At 49.3% G+C, this 16,013-nt stretch overlaps 1 protein-coding gene across 1 annotated transcript in view; it reads right to left on the reverse strand.

The window, feature by feature from the left end:
- The window catches only part of PC (pyruvate carboxylase), a 96,435-nt gene that overhangs the window by 73,645 nt on the left and 6,777 nt on the right, over positions 1 to 16,013 (reverse strand). The gene's annotated exons all lie outside the window — the stretch shown is intronic.

Below are 16,013 nucleotides of genomic sequence, written 5' to 3' on the forward strand. Positions count from 1 at the left end.
CAGATCTGTCAGAGGAATCATAATCTATGGCAGGTGTAGCCTCACAAAATGTATTTTAAATAATAAGACTTGAGAGTCAAAATGCCCCCTTGATCCACGGGCTGCAGAACGGATGCTGGGTTAGCAGGCATGACAACAGCATGAAACTCACTGTACATCCCCCCCAGGGCTCCTGAGTGACCAGGTGCATGGTCAGTGAACAGTAACATTTTGAAAACAATCTTTTTCTCTGAGTGGTAGGTCTCAATGGTGGGCTTGAAATATTCAGTCAATTGTGCTATAAGCAGATGTGCTGGTACCCGGGCCATGTTGTTCCACTCACAGAGCACAGGCAGAGTAGCCCTCGCGTGGTGCGTAGGGCCCTAGGAGTTTGGGAGCGGTAACTGAACACTGGCTTCAACTTAAAGTCACAGCTGCATCAGCCCCTAACAGGAGAGCCAGCCTGTCCTTTGAAGCTTTGGAGCCAGGCACTGAGGGTAGAACTACCCTCTCTAGCTATGGGAGTCCTAGATGGCATCTCCTTCCAATGTAAGGCTTTTTATTTCATTGAAAACCCGTTCAGCGCAGCCGCCGTCATTAATTATCTCAGCCCACCCCCTGAAAGCTCGTGGCAGCGCCTCCAGAAGGCTTCTCTCCTTGAGCGGCGTGGACCCGCCTCTGCCAGCTCCAGACTTTTCCTCTGCAGCTTCTCGGCCTCTCTCAGCCTTCCAGAATCAAAAGCAGTTAGGGCTTTGCTCTGGATTAGACTGTGGCCCAAGGAAATGCTGTGGTTGGGTTAATTTTTTTCTATCCAGACCATGAAAACATTCTCCCTGTCAGCAGGAAGGCTGTTTGGCTTTCTTATCATTCGTGTGTTCACTGGAGTAACACTTTTAACTTCCTTCCAAGAACTTTCCCTCTGTCTTCGCAACTTGGTTAACTGTTTGGCATAAGAGGCCCAGCTTTCAGCTTATCTTGGTTTTTGATTTACCTTCCTCGGTCAGCTTAATCATTTCTGGCTTTTCACTTAAAGTGGGAGATGGGTTCATCTTCCTTTCACTGAACACTTAGAGGCCAGTGCAGGTTACTAATTGACCTAATTGCAACATAGAGTCGAGTCTTGCAGAACAGAGAGGCCTGAGGCGAGGGAGAGAGGTGGGGGGACGGCTGGCAGGTGGAGCAGTCAGAACACACGCGGTATCGACTAAGTTCACCACCGTGTATGCGTGTGGCTCACGGCACCCCAAACAATTACCACAGTAGTTTCAAAAAACCACTGATCACAGATCACCCTAACAAATGTAATAGTAATGAAAAAGTTTGAAATACAGCGAGAATTAGCAAAATGTGACTCGGAGACGCCAAAGGAGCAAACGCTGCTGAAAAACGGAGCTGATAAATTTGCTCAACGCAGAGCTGCCACAACCCTTCGATCTGCAAACAAGGCAATGGCTGCGAAGTGCAAAAAAAGTGAAACACAGTAAAACAAGGTGCGCCCGCACTCAGCGTGAAACAGAAACGAACCCCGCCTACCTCTCCGCACCCCTGAGAGCTACCTGCAAGAAAAATCAAATGTCTCAGCCCCTGCCACTGAGCAGCTAGCGACACAAAAAGAACTCGCCCCGAGAGGCTGTGATCACAAGACAGCCCTCACACGTTTGCAGTCCGAACACCTGGTGTGTGGGTGATCAGAAAATACTCCATGTTCCGCATTGCTGCTGGGAAGAGTCTCATATTACCTACGAGAACTGGACGTGCCAGCAGTCCCACTCCTAGTTCACACCTGGGGAACTGCTGCTCACGTACAGCATGTACAGGAATGTTTGTGTTACAGGGTACAACCAAGAGGGGGGCCCCCAAATAGGCATTTGAAATGGGGTCCAGAACTTAAGGTGTCCAGATTTTGGGATGTCTCCATCCCCCCCACCCAGGGTGTGGGTTGGGGGAAGGGACAAATGAAGCAGGGCCATTGAGAGCTGTTTAGCATAGCAACAGCCTTGCAGCTAAGCTCTGGCGTGGTCGTTTGGCATATCTATAACCTTTGACTGGTTGCATGGATATGTTAAGTAGCTGTGATCAGCTCTAAGCCAGGGGAATGGAAGTAACTTCCCCACCCAGATGTAACTGGGGGGGGCGGGTCCCCTGAATTACAGCGCCTGCGTGGGAGCTCAGAGAGGATTGGCTCCAGGACATGGGGCCACACCTGCCCAGACTCATGATGGCAGCCCAGTAAAGCTGGAAGGATACGAGTTCCGGCATGTGAAGCCGTGTGGGAGGAGTCGGAAATGGGGCTGCAGAGGAAGATTGGCCGCGGGGATTTAAAACCCAGATTTGGCGGCCATTGAGAGGAGAAGCACGTGGACTTGACAGAGTGTAGACTCCTGCAGCCCTGAGAGAGGGAGAACTACGCATCTTTAGCAGTGTGGAGACTCCTGCACCCCAAAGAGAAGAGAATCACGCGGCCTGGCAGAGTGGGGACCCCCACAGCTTTAGAAGGGGAACCACCACCTGGTTTTAGCAGAGATCCCGGCGACTCAGCCAAGGGTGCCGGGAATCCAGGGAGGTCTCCCAGTTGAAATGGAGTACTAACTGGGAATAACCAGAGGACTGCCTGAGCCATGGACTTCTATTTCCTTTCCTGAGATACGGTACTCTGGACTGGGCAAAGGGGGAAGGAAGGACTGTGTCTGTGTGTGGGTGTTTTTAGGGACTTTAGGATTTTTTGATAGACATTAGGTCACTACTTGAAGTTAGTATAGCATTAAATAAACATTTCCTTTCCTTTTCACGAATCTCTGGCATTAAGAGACATTCTTTCCTAGGGCAGCGGACATAACGGACCCAGGGCCTTCTTTCAATAATAGTATATTGTCCCAGGCCCCCCCTTGTTGTGTTCTGTAACATTTGCAGCAGTCTGGCCCCTAAGAACAAAAACACGGGAGCAGCCCAAAGGCCTCTTGGCATAGGAAGGGTGGGCCCTGAAGCGCATTCACGCAGCGGACAGCTGCGTGGTGGCGAGAATGAATGGGGCTAATGCATCACAGGGACCGATCCCAAGGTGATGCTGAAGTCTACAGCACTGACTCCACGTCCACGATGGTCAAAAGCAGGCAAAACTGAACAACAGGCTAGTTAGAGGTTGTGCACAGGTGGTAGAACTACCGAGAAAACCAAGAGAGTGATTATCACAAAAGTCAGAACAGCTGTGGGGTTGAGGGGCCTCAACCAGGGAGGGCACGTGGGGCTTCCAAGGTCCCAATCTTTTATTCCTTAACCTGGGGGGTGGGCACGCAGATGTTCGCTTTATTATTTTGGTTTAATATGTGTGTGTTTTAAATATGTCTTCTGTAAGTGTGATGTATTTTGCAGTAAACACGTGGAGAAAGAAAAAATAAGCTGTGCGGTAGTATATACCTAATAGAGGGAGCCAGGCATTGTGTGGACATGGGACTTGTCTCCACTACACTGACAAGGGAAAAGGGCCTGGGCAGAGGGCGTAGGAGGAAAAAAGAATAGAAATACACTTATATTTTAAATGGACGCATCTCCTCTAAAGGGACAGACAAGATAGTTTAACCACAGGTGGCCTCTGGAGAGCGGAAATCGGTTACAACGAGGAAGAGGAGGAGACGTTTGTACATTTTAATGTTTGTAGCAGACACGAGTTATGAATTTAGCTAAGATGCAGAACTTTTCTTTTTGTTAAGCCCTAACCCTTTGGGTTACCACTTGGGAACCTGTTATACGACTACTGGGTTTAAGCGTGGTGCCCCTAAGCGAGCTACTCGGGTTACACAGGGACTTCCTTTGCCTTGTCACCACCTGTCCCACCGGGGTTTTCAGGGTAGAAGGCACCCCGTCCTCTCAGATGACTTCATGGCAAGGGGAGAACTCAGCCCACCCGAGCCCAGAATCCCACGGGGACCTGGGGTACTGTGATACAATGAGAAATACATATCTGGTTTTTGTCCCAGCTTCCTGGCACGAGTTCTTCTAAAACTATTAAAACCCTCGGAATTTCCTGAGAAACAGGGGAAAGAGGAACACCTTTTTAATAAAATTCATAATAAGCCCCATTCAACCATCAAGTTTATGGTAACGAGATACCTCCAGGTGGATGCCCAGGTGGCCCCAGGACGGGGGCTGGAGGCCAGAGGAAACAACCATGTGACCAGAGGGCTGGGACTTCCTGCCCCACCTCTGGACTCCCAGGGAGGGGAGAAGGCCAGCCACGCCTATGTGATGGAACCTCCAAAAATGCCCTAAATGTCAGGGTTCAGAGCACTTCTGGGTTGGGGAACACAGCCAGGTACCAGGAGAGTGACATGTCTCAATTCCATGGGGACAGAAGACCCTCTGTTTGGGATCCTTCTGGGTCTCACCCCAAGTACCTGTCCATCTGGCTGTCATTTGTAAAGTGTTTCTCTGAGTTCTATGAACCATTACAGCAGATGGCCAGACCTAAGGAGGGCACTGTGGGCATCCCCTATCCATAGCTGTTAGGTCAGAAGTGCAGGCGCAGGCAACCTGGGGCTGTGACCGGCAACGGAAGTGGGGGCAGTCCTGTGGGGCTGGGCCCTTAACTCTGAGCTCTGCGCTAACCCCGGGGGGTCAGTGTCAGGGGTGAATGAAATGGTAGGACCCTCAGCTGGCGTCAGAGAGTTGGAGAATTTGTTGGTGTTGGGAACACACACACAGTTAGTGCCAAAACTGTTGTAGATTTAAAAAACGCCATCAGAGATCCCCGGCTGGGACCCCAAGGATGACTGAACCCGTGGGCTCACTCTGTTAGGCTGGCTGATCTGGGAACAAAAACCTCCAAGAGGCAGTGGCTGAAATGTCCTTCTGGGCCCATAAATCTGCTGCGAATGGCTGTATTTGCCCTCTGCCCAAGAAACACCCTCCTTTAGCCCCCTGGGGGAAAGGCCTCTTTGAGCTGCGTGTTCTCTCCAGCTGGAGAAGCCAGCCAGGAGGGGAAAGGGAACGGACTTGGAGTTCTAAAAACAGACAGAGGGGCCAGCCTCGGGCCTAGACTCCGACCTTCCCCTAGAAGGGAGCGCACGGTGGCCCCCAACTTGACTTCCGTCTCACGTCCTTCTCCTCTTCAGGGGGTGCCCCTCCCGTCCGCTCTGACCAGACGCCATTCCCAAGTCCCGACACATGAACCATGAACACCAAGTCTCTGGGAGGAAAGCAGAAACCAGTTATGAATTCACACTCCGAGTACGCTAGAACCCCTCCCTCCAAAATGCCTCCCTCGTCATGCACCAAAGACAAGACCTCTCACATCTATTAAATTACATTGGAAACCCAGGTGCTTTCATACATTATGTTTGGGGGAAGAAAGAGGTAAGTTGTTCTGAAAGAACGTACACTGGCTACAGATAAGGGGGCGGGCGAAGGTGAGGCGGGGGCAGCCCTACGGTGGGCGCACCGTCCGTAGGGAAAACACATTTACTGCTTTTGACCGCTTGTGGGCACCACTCCTGGAAGTTCGCGCACGAGGCTGCTGGTGGGCAGCTGCTGCTCTTCAGGCAGCGGCCGGAGGGGGATGCCAAGCCACAGCACACAGGTGAGCACTGCTGTCAGGTGGCCCGCTGCTACTGACTGGTTAATTGTTGCCCTTTTCTCTTTCCCTCGCTCTCCCGCCAGCTGTCATTTAACTTAGGACACCTCAGCATTTTTCTCCTGGCATCGCAGGAAACACCCACGCTGGCTTCAGGGTCAAGGGAAAGCGCCGCCAGGAAGCCGAAGGCGCTTCTCTCGGGGTCAGTCCTCCCAGCCCGACGGCCCGAGCAGCAGAGGCTCCGGCGGGCTCGCTGCTCAGACACGTGCCACCGCGTCCCTCAGAAACTGTCACTGGTGCGGGCACCCAAGATCGGGAGAAAGGGAAGGCAGGCCCTGAGCCGCAAGAGCTGGGGAAAATCGGCTCGGTCTCTGCTGGACCTCCCCCAGCTCCAGATGCAGGCTCCAGGTGAGCTCCAGGACTAATTACTCTGGATCCCAGCAAACTCGGTCTTCTCTGGAAGTTTTGAATCGGCCCTACTAGCTCTTCTCTAATAGCCCAGCCCCATTCCCTCTCTCTCTCTCTGCCTCACCCCTTCCCCCCAGGCCTCAGTTCGGGTCAGCTCCCTTCAGCTATAAGAACAGGCTGCTTGCCCGGCTCTGCACTGCAGGATGGAGGCGGAGCTGCTGATCAGAGGTGTCCGAGTCCTCCAGTCTCCACTTCACCCTGGGACCACTTTCCTTCGTTGTTTGCTTCTTCCTCCCACCGCCACTCCTTCCCTAGTCCATGCACGTGCCAGCCGCTGTCTGAACTGTGACAACTGCCTCTCGGACCTAGTCCCGGCTCTGACCTCCTCCCTCCCCATCCCAGGTCAGCTGACCCGCTACATCCAGAAGTTTCTCCAAAGCCCACGCAGCTGTGGGTGGTCAGAGGCTCCAGCCTTTCGGAGACTTCTCGTGGTCTCAGCTGGACCTCTGCAGAACGCATCTCCCCGGCCCTCACACTCACTGCTCCCCAAAGACATCCATTCTTCCAGGGGGGCTTCCTGAGCGCCGGGGTCCTGCGGGTTGGGTAGTGGACACCGCAGACGCAAACCCCCGCTCTCCTGGAGCTTCCCTGCCTTCCTCCCGCCAGTGAGGCTGAGGCACCTCCCTGTCTGGCTTCTCTGGTCGCTAGGATCTTCTCCCTGTGCCACTGGCCTGCGTGCCATCCCCTCCTCTCCACCAATCCAAATGCGACACCTCCTTCAAGGGCCGGCTCTCCGAGAAGTCCTTCCTGAGCAGCCACCCACCCGACACAATCCCCTCAGCTTGTAGGCCCGGGACGCAGAGCTTCTCCTCTCCACCTAGTTCCCTTGTAATTCCCCAGCCCGCCCCCGCCCCCGCCCCCGCCCCCGCCCCCGCCCCGCCCCGCCCCGCACCTGCCCCGCACCTTTAACACAGCCAGTTATCACGTGCCTCCTGGGTGCCTCAGTACACATCATTTCACTTAATCCCCACCAGCCCCGTGAGGGAGGCCACGTGGCCCTGTTTTGCAGATGAGAAAAATCAAGGCTCAAGGAGGCTAAGGAACTTGCCAGAAGTGACAGGGCTGGTGAGGGACAAAGCCTGGACTCCACTCCTGAGCCTCGACTCCAGAGCCCCGCTCTCAACCGCTGCCCCGGTGACCCTCTGCACTCATTGTCCAGGTCGGCCTTTTCCTGTCCTGGAAACCGCACGCAGCAGACACACGGCAGCCAGGGGGCTCTCCCTTATTAACTAGTCACGTGCACAGAAGGGGCCACATATTAAGGCTGATGAGCTCAGGGAGGCCTGCGTGCCAGCCTTACAAACTCAGAGACCCGAGTAACCGCACAGAATGGTCTGAAATTCAAACTAACTAAACGCAAGTCCCGGCAGGTGGTCTTGTCCTCGACCCAGACGGCCCCTGACAAAGGTCAGGCTGCACCTAGACTGAGCCCGCCTAGTGTTCCTTTGCATCTAAAACAGCACATCTTTGGAGTGCCAAGGCAATTTCCCTTCTCCCACCTCCCCAGTCTATCATGTAACCCCTGTGCGTCTTCCCCCTTGGGTCCAGTGTATAAAATAAGTGGTAAACTGCCATTCCCCAGAGCATTTTCTCAATCCAGTGAGATTTAGCTTCCCAGCAATTGTCGTCAACTTGACTCAGATAAACTCATAAAAATTCTTACAGGTTTGGACACTTCTTACACCATCAGCCACCACTTGAGCACGTGTGTTGCCCCAGCAATCACCACAGGGGAAGTGACCCAGGGGAAGTGACCCAGGGCAAAGAGTCCTGCAGCGTCCAGGAAAGACGCACGGTAATGCTCGAGAAAAGAACAGTCTCTCAGAATACGTCACAGTCATAACTTTCGCCCTCCTTAACCCATTCTGTGAGGTGAGAAAATTCAGGGTGAGACCATGGGGAATTTATTCTGCCGAACATTGAAACTGCCCCTCACAACTATCAGAAGTGAAAAAGGATGGAAAGGCGGCCCGAGTCGGCAAAAACACAACGGGCTGTTTTGCAGCCAGCTGGAATGGGTTAGTGAGGGTCCAGAAAGGCCGGGGAAGACCTTCAGGGCTCGCTGACATGGCCTCGGGCAACACGGCGAAGGGGGAGGCGCAGGTGCGGGTGACGCCGCCGCCTCTGGTTATAGAAGCCGCCAACCCCCATCAAGAGATGACCTTAAGTAGGAAAGACAGAACCACACGCTGCTCTTTTCAGCCCCGTGCACAGGGACACTGGGACATCACACTGACATCCTGTGGGACAGCAGGAAGGACCTGCGGTCAGGAATTGCTGTTTTCGAAGCTGGGCTCTGCCTCTTACTGGTGGAGCTGGGTGAGTCATGGGGCCCATTGAAACCTCTGGCTCCTCACCCACAAACACCAAAACCATGCCCTTACCCAGGGCCAGTAAGAACGGTCAGAGGAAATTGCAGGCGAAAAAGGGACCACGCACTAAACCTGGCGACCTCGGGGGAGGCCTGCGTGGCGGCCTTACAAACTCAGAGACCCAAGTAACCACGTAGGATGGCCTGAAATTAAAACTTTAACTAAACGCAGGTCAGGGCAGGTAGTGACGTCCGGGCCGTGTCCTCCCTGACAAAGGTCAGTCTTTACGGTAACTGAACCTATCGTCTTTTTGCATCTGGGATGACACAGCTTTGGGAGGTCAGGAATTTCCTCCCCACCCTCAGGGCACAACCATCCCGAGGAAGCAGAGATTACAAATCCCCTCGCTGTTATTGTTACCGTGTTAACTATTAACTGTTAACTATCCAGTGCCCACAAATGCAAAAGAAGTGTGTCTATTCCTCGTACTTTTTATCTGGTCCCAGGGAGTTCCCTGCTTTGCTCTCTCCCGTGCCCCCCTAACCCATCACCAGTGGATCTCCTGTAACCACCTGACGTCTTCGCCTTTGACTTTGATGTATAAAACATGTGGTAAAACGGCCATTTTTCAGAGCGTTTTCTCAATCCGTTGAGATTTTGCTTCCCGGCAAGTTTTGTCAGTTTGGCTCAGATAAACTCAGAAAAATTCTCTACAGGTTTGAACGTTTCTCATGTTGACAAAATGACAAAACCATCAAGTGCTGTACACACGTGGGAGGAAAGGGGTTCTGTAGTGAAAGTGCGGAGACCAGCGGAAGCAACCCCGCAGGCTGATCTGACCAGAAGCCCCCAACTGGCCAGGGTGCGGTGGGCGGTCACGCCCCAGGCCTGTAACTTCAGCGAAAGGTTGATCTTGGCCTTTAGCCGGCCGTGCCCATTGTGCTTGTGTGTCCAGGTGAGCACACCTCTGAAACGCTGGGGTGATGCCTCCTCAGCCCCCTGGGAGGCATACCCACCCCCAAGGGAGCACAGGGTCTCCTTGGCCACCCTGCACTCCAGGTCTGCGCCTTGCCTCCTCCCGCCTCAGCCCCTTCCTTAGTCTCTGGTGCATAAAAGAAGCTGCAAAACTGTCATCTGAGATCTTACTCCCTGGCGTGTGTCATCAGATTGGCTCAGATAAACTCTTAATAAAATTCTCTATGGGTTTGTATGTTTCTTATATCAACGTGGTGAAGGTTGAATTCACATGTGGGGGCCAAGCTTTTTTTTGTATTGTAATTCCATTCTGCTATCCCCAGGAATTAAGTAAAATTTTTTGTGAAATATTTGGTAATATTTTTAAAAGCCGGGTTTTGAGAAGTTATGAGACAGGTCTGTTTGCATGTTTAAGGCAAAATGGTGTGAGGAGAGAGGCGACAGCCCTGAGCCAGGGAGAAGTGGCGTGAAGAAAGGAGTGGACAGACAGCTGGCCATGGAAACAAGAAACCCAGGTAGATTTCATTCAGCCAACCAAAAAGTTTTTGAGCCCATACTATGTATGGTCCAGGCTTGGTAGAACATATAATAAGCAATCCTTAGGTATTTCTAGAAATACTTGAGGAGAGGAACTTGGTAAAAAACAGACTTCTTGCAGGTCAAATGTAAAAGAAGCTTGAGCAATTATTTTTTAGGGACTAAATTGGCATGTTATCCCTGAAGATATAAGAGATCAGAGCCATCTAAGACTCAAAGATCAAATGTAGTTGAAGGTATCCCATGGCTTCCGGTCTCATCCCACTGCCTCCTGGGCACCCGTGGTCCCCAAGGACAAATGAGCTCTTAATCTTATCGAAGATCCCTTGTATGTAATGAGTGGCTCGTCTCTTGTCGATTTCAAGATTCTTTATTTGATGATGATAGGGCTAGAGGTAGATCTCTTTGAGTTTATCCTACTTGGAATTCGCCAAGCTTCTTGGGTTATAAGTGATTATTTTTCATCAAATTTGGGGTTTGGGGGGGCATTATTTCTTCAAATAATTGTTCTGCTCCTTTCTCTCCATCCTCTCCTTCTACGACTCCCATTACGTGAGTGTTGCGAGGCTTGGTGGTGCTCTACAGGGTCTGAGGTTCTGCTCGCTTGCCTTCATGCTTTTCTTTCCATTCCGCGGACTGGAGCACCTCCGTCGCCCCATCAGCAGCTTCGCTGATTCTCCCCTCTGCCAGTTCAACCCTGACACCGAGCCCCTCCCGTGACGTTTTCATTGCAGTTAGTGTACTTTTCAGTTCCAGAGTTTCCTAATCCTTTTTTGTGTGTGTAATTTCTATCACTTATTAATCATCTCTAGGTGATAAGGTAACTTTCCTTTAGTTCTTCAGACATACTATAAAATAGCTGATTTAAAGTTTTGACGGCCCTGACTAATGTGGCTCAGTGGGTTGGGTGTCATCCCACAAATCAAAAGGCCGCCGGTTCAATTCCTGGTCAGGGCACAGGCCCGGAATGCAGGTTCAGAATCCCCAGTCGGGGCACGTACGAGAGGCAACCAAATGGTATTTCTCTCTCTCACGTCAATGTTCCTCTCCCTCCCTCCCCCTCTCTCTAAAAATAGATAAATATTTTAAAAGTAAAATAATAAAGTTTTGTCTATAAAATACAATGTCTGGGCTTCCTCAGGGGCGGTTTTTACTGACTGCTTCTTTTCCTATGCATGTGCCGTTTTTCTCGTTTCTTTGTATGCCCCATGATTTTTTGTTGTTCTTGAAAACAAGATTCAGCCATTTTTCTTAAATGCATGTCCCTTGGTAAGATTACTGTAAGCCTTTACCAGAATTCTAAACAAGTTGATTTTTGACGAGTTTTGCCATTTTTCTCATTTCCTTTATGGAGGAGCATCTTTTAACAAGCCCACCATCCCTCAGGAATCTATACTTCATATGGAATTTAGAAAGAGGTTTTTCTTTCCCAGAATAATTTTTCAGAGAAGAGGGGTAAAAGAGAAAAGCTATGTTAAATATCCTGCACCTGATCTTAAGCCCCAGGTAGTGTTATAAATTGCATCCATCCCTTCTTTTTAAAAAATATTTTATATATTTACTTTTAGAGAAAGGGGAAGGGAGAAAGAAAGAGGGAGAGAAACATTGATGCGGGAGGGATATATCGATCAGTTGCCTCTCACACACTCCCAACTGGGGACCTGGCCTGCAACTCACCCGTGCGCCCGGATTGAGAACTAAACCAGCACCGAAAGGGCGCCAACAGGGTGGCGCCAACGGGGTGGCGCCCTTTCGGTTAGCACGCCAGCACTCAGTCCACTGCGCCACACCAGCCAGGGCTGCACCCTTCCACAGTTTTTAAAAGTTTGATTCTTTAAAATTAAAAGACATGGGAAAAATGTTTTAAACACATAACTTTCATTTCAGCATCCAGCAAAAAAATGTTTGTATAGCATTCCAAAGTAACCTAAATGAAATATTTATATATTCTTTTAGTGTACCTTTCTCATGTAAAAGCATCATGGCTCGTGTTCCGTGGTAGTAAATTTAAAGTGACAGTCTGATTAGGTATATGGGCTATTTCTAAAACTGAATAGAATGACACCGAACAGACTGCATCCGTAGCGATCTTTTCTGGTATGGGTTTTTTTTTTTGTATTTTCCTATTTATAGTATAAAAATGCTGACCTGAAAGACCTAGCACATTTGTATGCTTGTCTCGTACTTTAGGTTACATTTCTAGAATTGCAACTACCTGTGTCAAATGCTTTTCTGTTAAGGTTTAGGTTAATCTTCTCTGTATTCCCTCCCTTCCATGTAATGCCTTGCCCTGTGGTGGAGCACATTTTCCTCTCTTTGGACACAGATTCTGTCCCTCACTGACGTCACTGCCATCATTTAATGTGCCATCATCCACCGTTTGATAGACGGTGCTCCTTCGCCACCCTGAAGGGGCCACTCAGAGCCAAAGGTGGGGAGAGACTGCATTTAAAACTCCCACAGACGCCTCAGTCAGTGGACTGAGTGCCCGCTGGTGAACCGAAGGGTCACTGGTTCAGTTCCCTGCTGGGTCACATGCTGGGGTTGTGGGCAGGCCGCCGGTTAGAGGTGTGCGAGAGGCAAGTGGTTGACGTTTCTCTCCCACATCAATGTTTCTCTCCCTTGCTTCCCCTCCCTCTGAAAATGAGTAAGATCTCTCCCCCCCCCTCACACACACACACACACACACACACACACACACTCCTGCAGAGTAGGAATCTAAAACAGTCCTCCACTCAAAGTATCCTTTTCTTGGAGCTCTACAGACCTTCCCTCTTTACCCACGTGGGGCCACGTCAACACCCGACGTCAGGGAAGAGCTCAGACTGCGTTAATAATTTCCAACAAGGTCCCACTCACCACCCACAAGCTGCCTTAGGCCACACACAGTGGTGACCAGGACAGTAATGCAAGTCCAGATCTGTTTATCGTTTGGGATCCAAATCTCTGTCAAGAATTTAATAGCAATGGTCCCTCCGAAGAGACTGGTAGCTCTCCACGGGGAGGTCGGGGAGAAGCCAGGGTTCTCACCATCTGGGGGGAGGGGTGCGTAAACTAATGAGCAAGAAAAGGCAGGCGTGGGTTTCAGGTGCCGGCACGTCCTGGTAACCCAGCCTGACCAGGAACCAACAACTCTTAAGTACTACACTCCCTTCCTCGTGAAAAGATGTGAGACATGGGGCGGAAATGCCGGGTCCGGACTCAGAAGACTGACCTCAGATTCCGGCCCCGCTCTGGCACTAGCCCCTGGTCAGACAAAGCCCTGGGAGACACACGGAATCTCCAGTCCACCGAGTCTCGTGGCCGTGGTGCGTGACAAAGGAAGCCTTAAACAGATGAATGCATCCAGTCACCTGGTGCAGCAACCTGGACAGAGAGGTGCGGGGTTCCATGAGGAAAGTATTACACCATGTGATACCTCCATCTAAGGCCACATAGGGGGTGCAACTGTGCCCATTTGGGGGCAAAATGGCAATGAATCAGCGCTCTGCCTAGCAGCTGGAGTCAAAGGTCAAGACCTAGTTTCACCCTAGCCATGCACCTTTTAAACTATAAAGAAATGTCATTCAATTGAGAAAGAGACTCCAAAGTTGCATAGAAAATTAATTCACTTAAGTTTGAGAGCCTGTCATTATTTCCTTGTTAGGTAAGTTTCTTTAATCCCAGGAAGATATAACTAAGTACCCTGCCTTGACCGGTGTGGCCCAGTTGGTTGAGTGTCGTCCAAAGCGGAAGGTCACCGGCACGGTCATGCCTGGGCTGCAGGTGCAGTTCCAGGCTGGGCTCATAGAAGAGGCAACCCGCCGATGTCTCTCTCCTTCTCTTTGTCCCTCCTGTCCCCTCTCTCAAATAAATAATAAATATTTTTAAGAATAAACATTCTAAGAAAATAAAAAAAAATAGTATTTGTAATTTTGTGTTAAGAAATCTGTGTGTATTTATTACTTTGTGTACATTAATGTTCAAGGAAATTTGGTCTGTTCAGAGTAACAAGTCAGCCTCAAGATGCCAATTAAAATATGTAACGAACTTGGTTTAAACTTGTGATTTTAAGTAGGAATTTTACTAAGTTTAAAATCAGTATTAGCAGATGACAAATAAGCACAGGAAAAGATGCTCAGTATCATTCCTCCCCAGGGAAATTCACATTGAAACCATGAGACACCACTATGCGCCTTTTAGTTTGGCTAAAATTAAAAAGACTGACCACACCCAGTGTTGGTGAGGACGTGGAGGGACTGGGATTCCCGTCCGCTGTTGTGGGAGCGCAAAATGGTCCGGCCACTCTGGGAGACGGCTGGGCAGTCTAAGTCAGACCTACCGACACCTACCACACGACCCAGCCGCTCCACTCCCACGCGTTTGCCCGGGACAAAAGGAAATATACGTCCAGAAAAAGACTTGCACACACACATTCACGGCAGCTTTATTTATAATCACTACAAACTGGAAACAACTGAGATACCAACAACAGGTGAATGAACAGATAAACAAATTGTGGGAGGGCCACAGGATGAGATACTGCGCAGCAATGAAAAGGAAAGAACTATTGACGAATGTGGCAAATCTCGAAATAACGACGCTGAATGCAAGGAGCCAGGGAGAAAGGCCTGCTTACTATACGGCTCCACACGTGAAATTCCAGAAAAGGCACACTAACCTGTGGTAGCGTGCCTTTCACGCTCAGTTCAGTGGTTACCTGGGAATGGGGGAGGGGCAGGGCGGGGCAGGAGGACCCCTGACGGTGAAGGATGTGGTCTGTCTTAATTGAGGTTATTGAGGTCAAGGTTTCACAAGTGTATGCATGTCAGAACTTACACTTGTACACTTTAAGTATGTGCACTTTATTACAGCGAAAATACGTCAATAGGGATTAGGAAAAAAATAATAATAACCTCATAGACACAGACAACAGTGTGGTGATTATCAGACAGAAGGGGGTGGGGAGGTAGGAAGGGTCAAGCGGGGATAAGTGGTGACCGAAGAGGACTTGACTTTGGCTGGTGCACACACAACACGACCTACAGATGAAGTGCTGGGTTGGCCAAAAAGTCCTTTCGGTTTGTTTCTGTAAAATGAAAGGCACATTTCATTTTCACCAATAACTTTATTGATTTGGATATTTCGAGTATGTTGGCTCTCTCCCACTATTGGCTGCTAGTAGGTAGAGGCCAGGGGTGCTGCTAAACGTCTTCCAATGCATGAGACAGCCCCACAGCAAAGAGTTATTTGGCCAAAATGTCAACAGTATCAAGAAACTTTGCAAACCACTTTTGACACGTTCAATCAGTCACAGCACCTTCCCCATATGACACACAAATCTTTGTGTTTCAGTTACGTTTTTACCTTTCTTGAAATAATAAAGCATAGTATGCCAAAAATGTTGCGTTTTTTCTTCCATCTTCAGTACTAAAGTAGCTGCACAAAAATTCACCAATTTTGATAAGTTTTTGTTAAATGCACGCCGATATGGCAGATGCCACAATACAATCTAACAGAATTGTTCTCAATGAAGTTAAAGACAACTAAGCACTACAAGAGCCATCATATGGAAAAAGTGTAATGGACTTTTTGGCCAACCCAATATTATAGAATTGTACACTTGAAAACCTAAAACCTAAAATTTTGTTAACTAATGTCACCCCAATAAATTCAATTACAAATACTTTTAAAAATAATTCAATAAAGCTGTTCTAAAACAGGAATATAGGAATGTTTAAGAAAATTTAAGAGTCAGCTTAATTTATTAGATTTGCAGGAATTATTTAAGTATTAGGAATGTCTAATATTTCCAATTGTCTGATTAATAAAGGAAGTTCAATGTAATTTATAAATTTAATTTAATCTTTCAAATGAGTTAAGTTTGCAAATGACATCAAGTATGAATTGAAGTCCCCTTCAAAGTGATTATTAAAATTTTCTAGAATCATAAGTAGAACAGAAAGATGATAGGCTACACTTAAAAGCTAAACTTGGAAGACTAGCCCTTAAAGGAAAAACTAGATTTCTGAATTTGTAACTTTAACAAATTGAAAACCAGTTTATTCCTGGCTGGCATAGCTCAGTGGATTGAGCTCAGGCTGTGAACCAAAGTGTCGCAGGTTTGATTCCCAGTCAGGGCACATGCCTGGGTTGCAGGCCATGACCCCAGCAACCTCACATTGATGTTTCTCTCT

The sequence above is a fragment of the Phyllostomus discolor genome, chromosome 6 (assembly GCF_004126475.2).
Source record: "Phyllostomus discolor isolate MPI-MPIP mPhyDis1 chromosome 6, mPhyDis1.pri.v3, whole genome shotgun sequence".
Classification (NCBI taxonomy): Eukaryota; Metazoa; Chordata; class Mammalia; order Chiroptera; family Phyllostomidae; genus Phyllostomus; species Phyllostomus discolor.